Source organism: Panthera uncia, chromosome B4, assembly GCF_023721935.1.
Source record: "Panthera uncia isolate 11264 chromosome B4, Puncia_PCG_1.0, whole genome shotgun sequence".
In the NCBI taxonomy this organism is placed as follows: Eukaryota; Metazoa; Chordata; class Mammalia; order Carnivora; family Felidae; genus Panthera; species Panthera uncia.
In genome coordinates, this window is record NC_064809.1 from 1444591 (window position 1) to 1458064 (window position 13474).

At 54.9% G+C, this 13474-nt stretch overlaps 1 protein-coding gene across 1 annotated transcript in view; it reads right to left on the minus strand.

Moving 5' to 3' along the window:
- Positions 1 to 13474, minus strand: part of ADARB2 (adenosine deaminase RNA specific B2 (inactive)) — a 417306-nt gene that overhangs the window by 347177 nt on the left and 56655 nt on the right. The gene's annotated exons all lie outside the window — the stretch shown is intronic.

Sequence of the window (13474 nt, forward strand, 5' to 3'; positions counted from 1 at the left end):
GCCCGCAGCCGGGACCTGTCGCCACGTGCGAGTGAGGGGCTGAGCCGTGATGGTAAGCAGGCCGTGCAGGGGACCCCGTGGGCACCTGCCTGGGCCTCGAGACAGACGGGAAAGGTGGTGGGGAGGGGCGGTGCCCGGAGGGTGCTGGCAGGGACAAGGGGACACGCAGTGGGGGGCCACAGTGGGGCTCTGCCAGGAGGGTCTAGCAGTGAACCTTCATGCGATGTCCCTCCTGTCTTCAGATGAGCCCACGGTGGGTATGCAGGCTCCGTGTGCCTGCCCGGTCTTGTCCTCAACAAAATACTGTTGAATTCCTCTGAATTCAGGACCGGTCCAAGGCCATGCACATAACAGTTTCAGTAAATCCTGATAGATTGAATTGATTATAAGGAATTGATTTCCTTAGCCTTTGAAACCGAAGAGCCTGACACGGGGCTCGATCTCAGCAACTGAGAGATCACGACCTGAGCCGAAATCAAGAGTCAACCGCTCAACCGGGGCGAGCCAGCCAGGTGCCCCGGGATGAGTGAGTTTTGGTTTGGCTCTCAGCCAACAAGCAGTGCGTTTAGTGCCCCATTCGTGCTCACGGACGACAAAGAAGCAAGCCAGGGTGCCCACCCTCTGAAGGCTCGCTGCCGCCTGAGACGAGGCCGCATGCGCCTTCCGGATATGAGACGGCGCCACGATAGCGGGTAGCGGTTTGCACACATGCTGCTGGGCGAAGCCTGGAATCTCAGTCCACCGGCTCCGCCCAGATGCTGCCACACGTCAGGTCCAGGTGGGGAGGTGCGTGAAAACAGGGACAAAGAATTAATGACCAGCACCCTGACCACGCTAACTGGCCGCCCAGGAATGCCCGTCACACACCTCCACCTGCAGGGCGGGTTCCCAGGCCCGCCCCGGTAGGACCAGCCCAGCAGGGAAACGGAGGCGGGCTGCTCCCAGACACCCTGCTGCTCTCGCTTGGGGAGGCTTAGACACCCGTAGTCTTGCCCGTTTACACGGTGGTCTGTATCTTCTCTTCTTCTCTCTCTCTTTCCCGGGGGGGGCTCCCCAACCCCCAGCCTCCCCAGGAAACTCCCGGCTCTCCCCTCGTGAAACCCTTGAGCGGGAAAGCCCCAGCTGGCGTCTGCTTCTGAGACCCTGGCCAGCTCTCCGCCGTCTGCTCCACCCTGCCAGACCCCCACTCAGGACGCCCCGTCCCTCCCGCTGCTTCCCCTAAACCTCAGTTCTCCCTGACCACTGCCTCCCTTCGTGCCCCAGCCTCCATATGCTTCCCAATCAGCCCAGAGCCTCCTCCCAGGGCACCCCACCTCTCCAAGCCCCTCACTCCCCCCCCACGGCCACCTGTCCCTAGGGCACCCCACCTCTCCGAACCCCTCACTCCCCTGTGGCCACCTCACTCCACTTGTCCAAGCCCCAACTTGACCCTTTGGAAATCTGTCAGATGGTTTGGCTGCCTAAACCCTGCAAAGGCTCCCCGTGCTGTTCAGAACAGGAGCCACCAGACCTCACAGTGTCCTTTAGGGACCTGTGTAGACTGTCCACGCCCCACACCCCACACCCCTGCCCCATTGTCTCCCATTGGGTCCCACAGTGTGCTGGCCTCTGCCCTCTGTCTACTCCCCATGCTCCCCTGGGCCAGCTGTCACCTCCTCCCCATCCTTGCTGAGACCTCACTGTTCCCCAGGGCTGCCTGCCACACCTCAGGCTTGAATCCCTCTGTCCCCGTCCCCTGACCCCTGCCGGCTCCCCCCAGGTGACACAGCCCTCCACACACTTGTTCTTGCTCATGGCTTGTCTCCTCAGGGACACGAGTCCCATGAGGGCAGGGCTCCCGTTTTGTCCAGGGAAGCGTCCTGATACGGGTTGCTCCTGATGCCCTGGGCACCCAGTGAATGAAGCCTACTCTTACCAGGGCAGCTGGTGGCCACGGCAGTGCCCCCGACTCACAGTGACCCTGCTGAAGGACAGTTACTCAGGCGACAGCAAGCCCAGCCGGTTGCTCGGAGACTGTTGCCCCCCTTTCCTCCCACTGCACACATGCCCTCGGCCAAGCCCAGCTCTCACCGTGGCCCCACCTGTCCACGTGAGCCACCCACTGTGACACTCTGGGGTGTTACGGCCCTGGTGGATCCATGAGTGCCGGGCCTGGTCCCTCATTCACTTAGGGGGTGACGCTTCCCCACGGCGATAGAGATGGAGATGGGAGGACAGGGTTCCCAAGAGGACTGCCCTGATCCTGGGGGCACAGGTGCAGCGGACAGAGGGCAGGAGGGGCCTTCGGGCCAGCGAGGCACGTCTGGATGGCAGCTGTCCTCCTGGACCTTGTCTAGGGGCTTTCTTGGGGTCTTGGGCTGTCAGTCTGGCCGCTCCATCCGTGACCGACCGTCATAGTCCCGAGAGAGAGCGCTAGAACTGGAGGTGTTCTGAGGACAGCGCTGCAGAATTTGGGGCCCTTTGGAAACCCCCAGGCCTGAAGGGACCTTGACACCCTCATTCACCACCTGGGCCGAAGGAAGCACCGAGTCGAACTGTTCTCAGACGAGCCTTGCCAGGGGTCTCTGTGGGGCTCCTGGAGCCCATGACAAGTGAGCACTTAATCCGTAAGCTGCAAACACCTTGCCACGCACACTTAATTATAACGAATTTGCTATTGATCAGCCATTTATTCTAACGGGACCATTGCAAAAGTGTCCTGCGTGTTTGACCCTGGAGACAGAGGGGCGCTGACCTCTCTCCTACTTTCGCACATTCTCTTCTCTAGGTCAAAGTGCATTCTGATTGGCTCTAGAGGGGGTGTGCAAGACCACAGGAGGGAAAGAGGAATTAGCAAAACACCAGGTGCAGGCTGGAGAATGAAAAGTCGGGCCGTTCAGGGAACCAGGGCTGGGCTCTGAAGTCCGCACGGGGACTGCAGGCTTCTGAATGCTTCCGGCTGTATCTCTGGTCCCACGTGGTCTTCTGGGGGTCAAAGCAGCTCTCCCAGGGGGGAGGAGGTCTGTCTTTCACGTCCCTGTTCTCACACATTACATGCAAACTTGCGAGTTATGGGGTTTTGAGAGAAGCCGCGAGCCCCCCTGGGCGAGGTGTGAATCACTCACATATGATGCGAATCTCGTCTGTCTACTTCATCTGCATAAAATTATGTACAAATGTAGTTCTTCAGGTAACTGAAATGAACCCATTTGAGAGTAAGTTCTGTCTACAATTTAAGCATTTTTATTAATATATTCCTGGGTCATTTTACTTAGCTTCCCTGACTTTTTAAAGAGAAGACGCATAATGATGTAACCTTTTTAAGGCACATGATCACCCATGTGGGTATTAACTAATATCCTGGAAAGTAATTTAAAATAATTCCCTTTGGGTTAATAGAGTGTTCAGAACAATTTACGCTTATCTGAGGGTCCCAGACATCCTCAGATCCCGGGACCCCCAGACTTCACTGTCTCCAACACCTGTTAGCTGCCATGATCCAGACAGAGGCAGAGATGAAGGGAGGGAGGATGATACCCAGACATACAAACGTCTGTGTCTCCCTCTGTTATCAAGAGTGCACCCTGGGGCGCCTGGGGGGCTCAGTCGGTTGAGCGTCCGACTTCGGCTCAGGTCATGATCTCGTGGTTCGTCGGTTCCAGCCCCGTGTCAGGCTCTGTGCTGATGGCTCGGGGTCTGGAGCCTGCTTGGGATTCTGTGTCTCCCTCTCTCTCTGTTCCTCCCCTGCTTGTGCTCTGTTTTTCTCTCTCTCTCTCAAAAATAAACACACGTTTAAAAAATTTTAAAAAATGAAGTGTGCACCCTTGTGAACGACATATCCTTGATTTCACAAAAGGCCTTGACCCTTAACACTGGGTTCTTAAGGTTTGCCGGCCAGCTGTGGGGCACGTAACCTGAGCCTTGAACTTGGCTCTGTCTCAGAAGACAGTTTCTTCAGGCTACTGTGGACTGTGCTCTCTGGGGTCAGATTAACTGTGATGATTGTAAGAACATTTTAAAGCAAGGTGCTGGTCGTGGGGGTGTATGTTTAAGTGGTTCTCAAGGCGGGGTTCTCCCGCAGCTCAGAGAGCACCGGCGGGTTTCGGGGGTCACTGCCGCGACCAGAAGGGAGGCGTCGGGAGAGGCCAGAGAAAAGGGCACGGTTGCTAAGAAGCAAGATGCTGTAAGACAAAGGGCTTAGAAACTCCCTCTTCCCAAAGCAATGAGTTCCCTGGCTTGTTGCTTTGTTGTGTTTTTGGGCAGAGGTGCCCGCGGAGCTCGGGGTCCCTGTCTGACGCCCGCGTCCCCCACGCCGCTCGCGGCACAGAGCGCCCACCGGCAGGGTACGGAAGAGGTCGTCCAGTTCTGCACCTCTAGGTGGCAAATTTCTTCAGATCTAGACTTTCGAAAAATATGAAAGGAGTGAGATGTTATTAATCAAAGCTCAACGGTATTTCTCAGCTTCAATAAGCTGTTTCTGGTCGTGCTTCAGACTTTAATTAACGGTTTCCTCATTGCACAAGGAAGAGCGCCTCAGCCCTGGAGACGGCAAGGGAAGCTCTTGGAATCTGAAAACCCGTGTTCCTCCGTGTTTAAAATTCCTTTCCTCTTTTGGCGCCTCGATAAGAGTAACTCCCCCTGTTCATCTTATTGACAAGTTTCAAATAATTTCTTCTCTCCTCGTCCTTAGCTTCCGACAGGTCACGGAGACTGGACACTGTGACCGTCATTCCAAAACCACGGCTGCCGGGGCAGACGTCCCGGATCCAGCCCAAGGTGACAGACGCGTCCTTTACCGGAAGCAGTTACCAAGTGACACGTGTCAGAAGGCTTCCCAGGGCTTGAGCAAGGTGTCTCCTGTGCTGCGGAATTCCAGACGCAGAGAGACTCTGTCAGGAAAAGTGCCTTGGTTTAGAGGACGTCCTGGAAACACAGAGAAGTCCCTGGAAGCCCTGAGATGCCATCTGTGTGTGTGTGCATGTGTGTGTACGCTCTCTGCCTGTCTGTCTCTGTCTCCCTCTCTGGCTCTCTATCTCTGGCTCTCTCTCTGGCTCTGGCTCTCTCTTTGGCTCTCCTTCTCTCTCTCTGGCTCTCTCTGGCTCTCCCCCTCTCTCTCTCCCTCTCCCTCTCTGTCTCTGGCTCTCTGTCTCTGGCTTTGTCTCTGGCTCTCTCTGACTCTATCTCTGGGTCTCCCCCTCTCTGTCTCTCTCCCTCTCCCTCTCTGTCTCTGTCTCTTTCTGGCTCTGTCTCTCTATCTCTGGCTCTGTCTCTGGCTCTTTCTCTGTCTCTGCCTCTATCTATCTCTCTCTCTGGCTCTCCCCCTCTCTGTCTCTCTCCATCTCCCTCTCCCTCCCTCTCCCTCTCTCGCTCTCCGCGCCTCCGCTGGCTCCCTGCGGCCCACTCTGGTGACAAGGGTCTGGGAGCCACCTGGCCCCCGAAGCTCTGCACAGGCCGCAGCCGCGAACCTGCCTGACGTCTGTGACGGAGGTCCCTCGCGTCGGTGCAGTGACGGGAACGCGTTCGCGTCGGGCCCTGGGAGCCTCGTCTCCTGCACTGTTTCACCATTTCAGGTTCAGCTGGTGTCGTTCGTGCCGTTATCTCGTGGAATCACCGAATTCCCTCTTCTCTGTCTGAACTGCCACGGCGCTAGCCAAGTGGGGAGAAGAGGGTCCTCGGAGCTTGATTTTCTTCCCAGACGCCATGGTTCTGTTCAATTGAATTCACTCAAGTTGTGGTTAACATAAACACCACAGACAGTAGGACATGTCAAATTAGCAGCTTTGCGAATCTCCTGTTAATTGTCAGCCTAATTAAAAAATTGCTAATTATAATGTTTATAACTTCAAATAACTGCTCAGCTATAAAGTACGGCCTGTCAGGTGTAAACAGGGGACTGGAGGGAAAAAAATCAATCGACATCTGTTAATTTATCAGCGGCACAACACCAAATTGAAAAATGGATCGCCTATTGTACCGTAAATCTGCGTTGCGATAAAGAGACCAATTCATCGAACACCTGCTTAATAAATGATAATGGCCGTCTTCACCAGCCCGCCCCCGGGCGTCTCTGCTGATAAATCCCCATCCCGCCTGGAACCGCACACAGAGCAGATCTCCAGGAGGCAGAGCCCTGAGACCGGGTCCCCTGTTCACCAGGCAGTCGGCCCCGCAACTTGACTGAAGAAAATCATGTTAACGCTCGGTGCTGTGCAAAATTAAGAATAGAAGAACCTAAAACACACACAGACATGCGCATCCAGGTGGGAAGAGTTGGGGGGATCTCTTCCCTGAAAGAACCCTGCAGCTCTGGGGCCCCCACAGCTCACTCCCTTTGGTCCCAGTTACCGGAGCATCGCTACCTGCCCGATGCCGTGGACCAGGAGGCAGGAACAGCCAACACCAGACTCCAAGATCTGTGTGCTTCTGTCTCTCCCTTTCTGGCCCTTTGTAGACATGCCCGCAGGCCTCCGCACAGCACTGCCCCCCCCGCCCGGGTTACGCGGCCACACTCTGCTCCCTGACCCTCCCAGGTGTGTTTTCTCTGCCAGGGTCCTGATGACTTCCCAGGGTGGGGGTCTCCCGCCTTACCCGCCCTCTTCCCTGTGCCGCACCCCGACCCTCACCGTCACCCACACCGGCCCCTTCTCCCTCCCATGATGCACGCCAAGTTTCCTGACCTCCCTGGAAGAAAATCCCAGGTGGATGTTCACCAATGCTTCAGCAAGCGCGGGGATGTTGTCTACTCCTGACTCAGCAGACGTTTACCGAGAGTTTACTCCGTGTGGGGATTGGCAAAGGTGACCAGTGTCCTGCCCTCAGCCCGCTGGTGGATTAAATCTGGGAGGAGGTGGTCAGCTGTGTCCTCCTTGAGTAGCAAAGACCTAGAAAGTCTTTCCTGGCCTCGCGTGGTCAGAGAACGGGGGCCTGGTCGGGGCCCAGACACAGGGTTGGGGTGTCTCATGATCATGTTTTCACTGCGTTTCCTGGACCCGTCCTTTGGACCCAACCCTCCGAGGAGGGGGTGTGCCAGTGGCCAAGGGCAAGGCCCCCGTGCCTCCCAGTATCTGCACTTGGGGCTTGAACTTGGGGGCTGAGTTCACGGTCGGCCCCTTCTTTCTTCAGTCCTGCACACCGGTCCTGCCAGGTCATGTCACTGGGTCACAGTGGGGCACTGTCTGCTGGTCTGCACCCCGAGCTGGAGGAGGGGACCTCCGTGTCCCTGCCCTACCAGGCCCTCATCCCACCTCCCCCATCAGCGGGGAGAATGAGTGAGGGCGACCGTTCTCCTTTTCTTCCTCTCTTTGTGGATGCCTCAGCACCTGTCCCTACACAGCAGGTGCGGGGAAGATCTGAGGGGCCCGGGACCCAGCCAGGAGAGGCGCAGCCTCTCGGACGAGCCTGCGGGGCCCCCTCACACAGCAGGCATCCAAACAGAGGGAGGCTCATTCGCAGAGAGCGACATTCAGTGAGCAGACACCCACCAGCTGTGGTGTGCTCGTGTCGTTCCGGAACATCTATCGGGTAGCATCCCAATCACTCCGGTCTACAGGTAAGACGTGCTGGGTGTTTATGTCCCTAAATCTCCTGAGTGGAAAGGCAGGGACATTTGGGTTCTTGTCTCCATTTCCACCAAGCCACGTGGCTTCGGGGGGGGGGACTAAGAGAGGGGGGAGGATGCTCTGGTTTGTCACCACTGGTGTGTGGTGAGAGGAATAGCCGCCCAAATGTGTCCACACTCTGGTCCCTGAAACCCGAAGGTGTCACCTTATGTGGCCAGAGGGGTTTTGCAGATGGGACTAAGGTGACCGAGTCTGAAAGGGGAGGTGCCTGGATTATCCGGTGGGCCCGACCTAATCGCCCTCAGAGCCAGGCAAAGACATTTCTCTCACTTGAGTCAGAGACGCAGGGGGTTCCAGGCACGGAGGACTGCTGCAGAGGCCACGGAGGTCGCGGGAAGGAATCCATTCCACTGCCCCCAGGAACAAAGACTGGTCCCCTCGTGTGGGGCTCAGCCCTGCAGCCTGGAGGAACCAGATCCAAAGACTGGAATGAGCTGGGTGGGGGGCAAGCTGGCTGGCTGGCTGGCCCAGTCATGTCCATGGACTGAGGGGCGATAAATGGCTTGTTTAAGGTGCTAAGTGGGTGACGATCTTTCTGCCGCAGCAGAAGCTAGAACACATCCATTTCTTGCCCAGGAAGCCGTGAGCTCTGGGTGGCAGCTCCTCATGGTGCCCTGGGCTCTGTGCTCAACGGCAGTCCCCTGAAATCCATTGCTTCCAGATGGTCAAAGAAGGAAGAAGGGCCCAGGCCCAGGTTCCACCCAGGAGCAGCCTCATGGCCACACTGGGACACCAGGGCGGAAGCCAGTCCTGGCCGCACGGCCACCCGGGGGCAGAAAGCCCGCTCGGCAGGAGATGGGCATCACTCAGCGGACACCTGACCCTCTCCCAGACGGAGGCGTCCTGGATGTCTACTCGGGGACATTTGCACACGTAAAGACCGTGCACATGAGCAAGAGTTGCTGACCCAGTGGGACGGAGCAGCCCATGCTGGGCAAGGGCACAGTCAGCATCTATGGTGGGCACGTACCTGGGGCAAAGCCGAGCTTAGATTCATGCACAACACATGGGATTGGTTGCCATGTTCTGTGTAAGTATTGGACAAAATCAGTTAATAAACTCTCATAGTGTGTAATTAAAGTGTTCAGTGGACCATTTTTTAGGGCAGTTCTGGGTTTACAGAGAAAGTGGGCAGAACGTACAGACGCTTCCATATGCTCTGTGTCCCCTCGCGCATCTTGCCAGTGTGACGATACAGGAAACAATACGGATGCGTCATTATTAACTAAATTTACACTTGGGTTCATTGCTGGTGTTGTCCAGGTCTAAGGGGTTTGGATGAAAACATATCTGCCGCGTGAGCCTCATCCAGAGTACTTTCCAGCCCTAAAAGTCCTCTGTGCTCCCCCTGTTCATCCCCTCCCCCAGCCCTGGCGACCACTGGCCCACCAGTTGTGCCTTTTCCAGCGTGTCATAGAGCTGGAATGGAATCACATGGTATGGAACCTCCTCAAATAGGCTTCCTTCACTCGATAATATGCATTTAAGTTTCCGCCATGTCTTTCCGTGGTGTGATAGCTCATTTCTTCTCATCACAGAACAATGGTCCTCTGTCTGGATGGACCAAGTTTATTCGTCCTCCCCCTGCTGAGGGACGTCCTGCTTGTCTCCGAGCTCTGGCGGTTATGAGTAACGCTGCTGCCAACATCCGTGTGCCTGTTTTGCGGTGGACACACGTTTTCACTTTTTGGGTAAATACAAAGGGCTGTGATTGCCGGATCGAGTGGTAAGCGTGGGCTTGGCCTTGTGAGAAACCCCCAAGCTGTCCTCCACCATGGCTGGGCCATCCCCCGTTCCCAGCAGCCAGCACTGAGAGGTCCTCCTGCCGTCCTTCCAAGACCTGCACAAAGCTGATCCCTATTAAGCCGTCTCAGGTGTCAGAGAACATCATCTTACCAATGACACTCGTCCCCTACTGGGCACGTGCCAGGTGCGAGGTATTTGATAGTATTGCCTCCCTTAGTGATCTTGGCGGACGGCCGCATGCGCTCTGTTACCTAACTTTACAACAATCACAACCAGGAAAGACAGGAAGTCGAAATTCCAATCCAACTGACTCTGGCGTCCACGTCCCCCCTGGTGGCCTCTCTGTGCCACATCAGCATCACTCCCGTCTGACATGGCATCTGGAGCTCTTTCAGGGGCAGCTCTGTGCCCAGCTGAGCTGTGTGGGCCTCACTGCTCAGAATGAGACCAGAGAAGAAACAGAGACAAGGGAAATGAAGAAAATAGATCATTCTTGGGAGGCCACAAAGCCAAAACAAAACAAAACAACAAAAGCCCAAAACCCAATCACAGAATACGAGGTTTATCATGTGTTCACCTTGACCAGGTGGGCAGAGGCCTGTGTCTTGTCATCGAAAGTGCATGAGATGCCAGAACGTCTCAGACCGAGGGCCCCTCATCTCCCAGGGACGCAGTGGAATCATAATTACAAAAAGAAAAGCTTAGGTCATTGTTAACTTCTGATTTGAACATCTTTAATTTCGGTCATTTCCCCTGGCTCCTTTGCTCATTGCCCTAGATCTTTCTTTAATATTTAAAACTCTGCATAACAGTTCATATTAAACCTTTGCCAGTGTTTTCAAATGATCCAAAAAGCACACGGGGCAGGGTCGTGTGCAGACGATGCACTTGGTCACACGGTTCAGGGAAGCCCCCTAAGCCTTGGATGTGAGGTGTTCACACAGGGTCTGGGGAACGTATGTTTGCGTAGAGTCCGGAGCCGACCTCAGAGGTTACCTCGTCTAACACACTGATTTCAAGCAAGCTGCCCAAAGTTCAGAGGCGGAGTAGCTTGGCTGGCCCCTCGCCTGGAGTGCCAGTGGGTCAATGGCTGCACCTGCCCCCTGCCAGGGGACCATGGACGGTGAAGAAAGTGCCAGAAGCTATGAGGTAGCACAGGGGACTCAAACCCCTCTGTCCCGAGGGAATCCATCGCAGAGAAATGTGGAGTGAGTGTCTGGCTGGGGTGGAAGGGAGGGGCTCTGGGAAGCTCCCCGGAGAGCAGACTCTTCTAAGGGGCTCTGCTTCCCTGAGAGAGGGCCCCAGCAGCAGCAGTGAGGCTCCTGGGGGCTCCTTCAATTTGCAGAACCTGAGGCTCACCCCAGGCAGACCTCCCTGCCCAGAACTCGGGCGAGCGAGGGGGTGGAGAGCATCTCAGGTCAGAGCACAGCACAGGTGACATCACGGGCCTGGAATCCACAGCCGCCCACCGGGGACTCCCAGGAAGAGGGACACACCGAGGCCCGAGATGGAGGTTGCAGGGTGAGGATTTCCCAGGGAATGTGACCCCTAGATGCACGGGCCCTGAAGCAGCTCAGCCTCAGCACACAGCAGTGATGACTTAGGTCCCAGAAGCCATGGGCAGAGGTGGGGACACAGGCTTACTGTATCAGGAAGGGACATGGCGAGTTAGGACAGGGCAGGACGGCGGGGAAGGGGGAGGAGCCGGACAAGGAGGTGGGATGGCCACCTGCCCCGCATGTGATCCGTGGGGGGGCCTTCCCTGCAGCAGCCTGCACAGCTGGCACTCTCGTGGCTCCAGCCCACCCTGCATCAGAAGCTCAGGGGCAGAGTCTACCGGCAGCCTGGCCTCCCGGGCCTGGCCCCAGGAGGGGCTCGGAGCCTGGCAGGTTGTCGCCTGGGACGTGGTTGGAAGACTGTTCCCTCATCAGCATTTCCCAATTTCTTCTTCCCGTTTCCAGAAGAGCCCCATTTCCAAGGACCCCCACACCTCCCGGTTCCGTCTTCCGGGGGGTTCCGTGATCTGCCCCACCTCTGGTGCCATGTCCTTCTCAGTCAAAGGACGCCTTCAGCCCGAAGGACAACTTCAAAAGTAGTGTCAGAAGCGGCCTCGTCAATAACTCAGTTCTGAAACGTTTATTCCAAATCTGGTCTTTAGCTCACTGCTTTGTTGTGTTTTGCAAAGGCCCCTGAGCCCGGGGGGGTGTCTGATTCACGGGGAGGCGTAGTGCACCAACCAGCCTCCATTGTGTTGAACTAATGTTTTCAAGAGTCTGGGACTGTGGACTCTGAAATGACCCTGTTGTAACCTATTAAAAATACAGGTGTTTTTTCTTCGTTGTTGTTATTATAGAATTAACGTCTGTATTAGCAGTTGAGTTCAGGAAATGGTTTTGCATGAGTGGTAGATACGTTTGTGTGAGAAATTATTTGCCTAGATTGTCCCAAACAGAATTTCATCTGAAATCATAGATTTCACGATCTTGTCTCATTGGAAAGTTCAAGATAATAAATCAAACATCAAGTTAAATGTCACATGATAATTAGTCAGGTACTGTGAGCTTAGACCTAAGATCCCTCTGACTCTCCCTCTCTCTCTCTTTTCTTTAGGTAATCGGGACGGAAGCACATGTTTTACGAGGGTCGTAAAACATGGGAACGTTTCATTTGGCTATTTTTCAAGGACGATACAGACATTCAAATTTGGTATGTTTAAGCTGAATGCATGTATCAGACAGTGTAAGTAACACTGCACACCCAATTACGAATGGGGTTCTTTGTAAACATCTTTGCTAATAAAAACATTTTCATTTTGTAGATAATACCAGAGATAGTCCCAGGAAAATAAATCATGCATTTATAAACAGCAATTGCTCAAAAGAAGCAAACTAAGCAATTTCCCCATTTCCTCTCCACTGGAACCGAGCGATCCCTGTTTCCACAGCTGAATATTCAAAGGGTTGTTTACCATAATTGGGAGACACTTGACAGTTAAAGTAGCCCACATTTAGCAGGTTTCAAAATAGGCCCTAAATTATTTGTTGCAAGCCCTTTGCATAAATAAGCAAGAGTGCTGTTCAATTGTCCCACAAAGCTACAAATTAGAGGCATTTCAGGGTTATCCTGAGTGGTTTCTGAACGCGATGATAAAATTCTGATTTTTTTTTTTTTTTTTTTTTTTTTTATCCGTCTGCTTCTTGAGCTGCAAGGGTATTCTCTCTCCAGTTCAGTAACCTTTCAGGAAAACAGTCCTGGAGCAGAAAACTGGAAGCCCCCCGGAGGGACCGGCCCTCCCCGTGTGGCCCTGAGGGCGGCGTGCTGGCCTGACACGTGAGGTCGGTCCTCCCCCGCAAGGAGGGCTCTGCCCTGGCCAGGCTTTGCTTCTGGTTTGACTGAGAGTCCTGCTGAGCTGTGTGCAGAGAAGCCCCACCCGGCCGTGACCGCCAGCCAGGCCGCTCTGCGCTGAGCCTGGGCGCCTACTCAGCTCCTCCGGGGAATTTTCCGTGGCTCCCACCCCGCTGTCCTGTCTCCCCTCCGTGCGGTAGTCTTGGTGAGGTCTTCTTTGCCGGCTCTCCTGGCCAGGCGGGACTTTTCTCTCACACAGCTCTGGCTTGCTGCAATTCAGCTGTGAGGATGACAGAGCTTATCCCCAAATGTGAAGGTCACAATAAACTTGGCACAGTTTAGACCCTCGCTTGTGCTGTTAGTTCAGTGGAAAGCCCCTCAGATGCGTATCTGGAGACAACGTACCCGTGTTTTAGGTTGACATCCAAAAGCTTGGATTCGTGGTATCCAAGCTCTAATACACTCACAGCCGTGGGTTATAGAGGCAGCAGAATGTCCGTGGGGCACCCTCACAGTAGGGAGAGCACCCATCCGTCGGCACACGGCTCGGGGAAGGCCAGGGTAGGATCTCAGAGACCGAAGAACCATCTGGGCTGTAGAACTGGGAGGCGATCGTGTCTACAGGTTTCAAGAGGTGAGATTCGCGTCGATCTGAAAGCCAGTTTTTCCTGAGGAGTCCCCGTCTCGTAGGACAGATTGATTTCTCTCTCTGACGTTTTTTCATGCGTGCAATAAGGCATTTCAGTCCCTTAGACAGATTTTCAGATTTTTAAAATCTGACAATC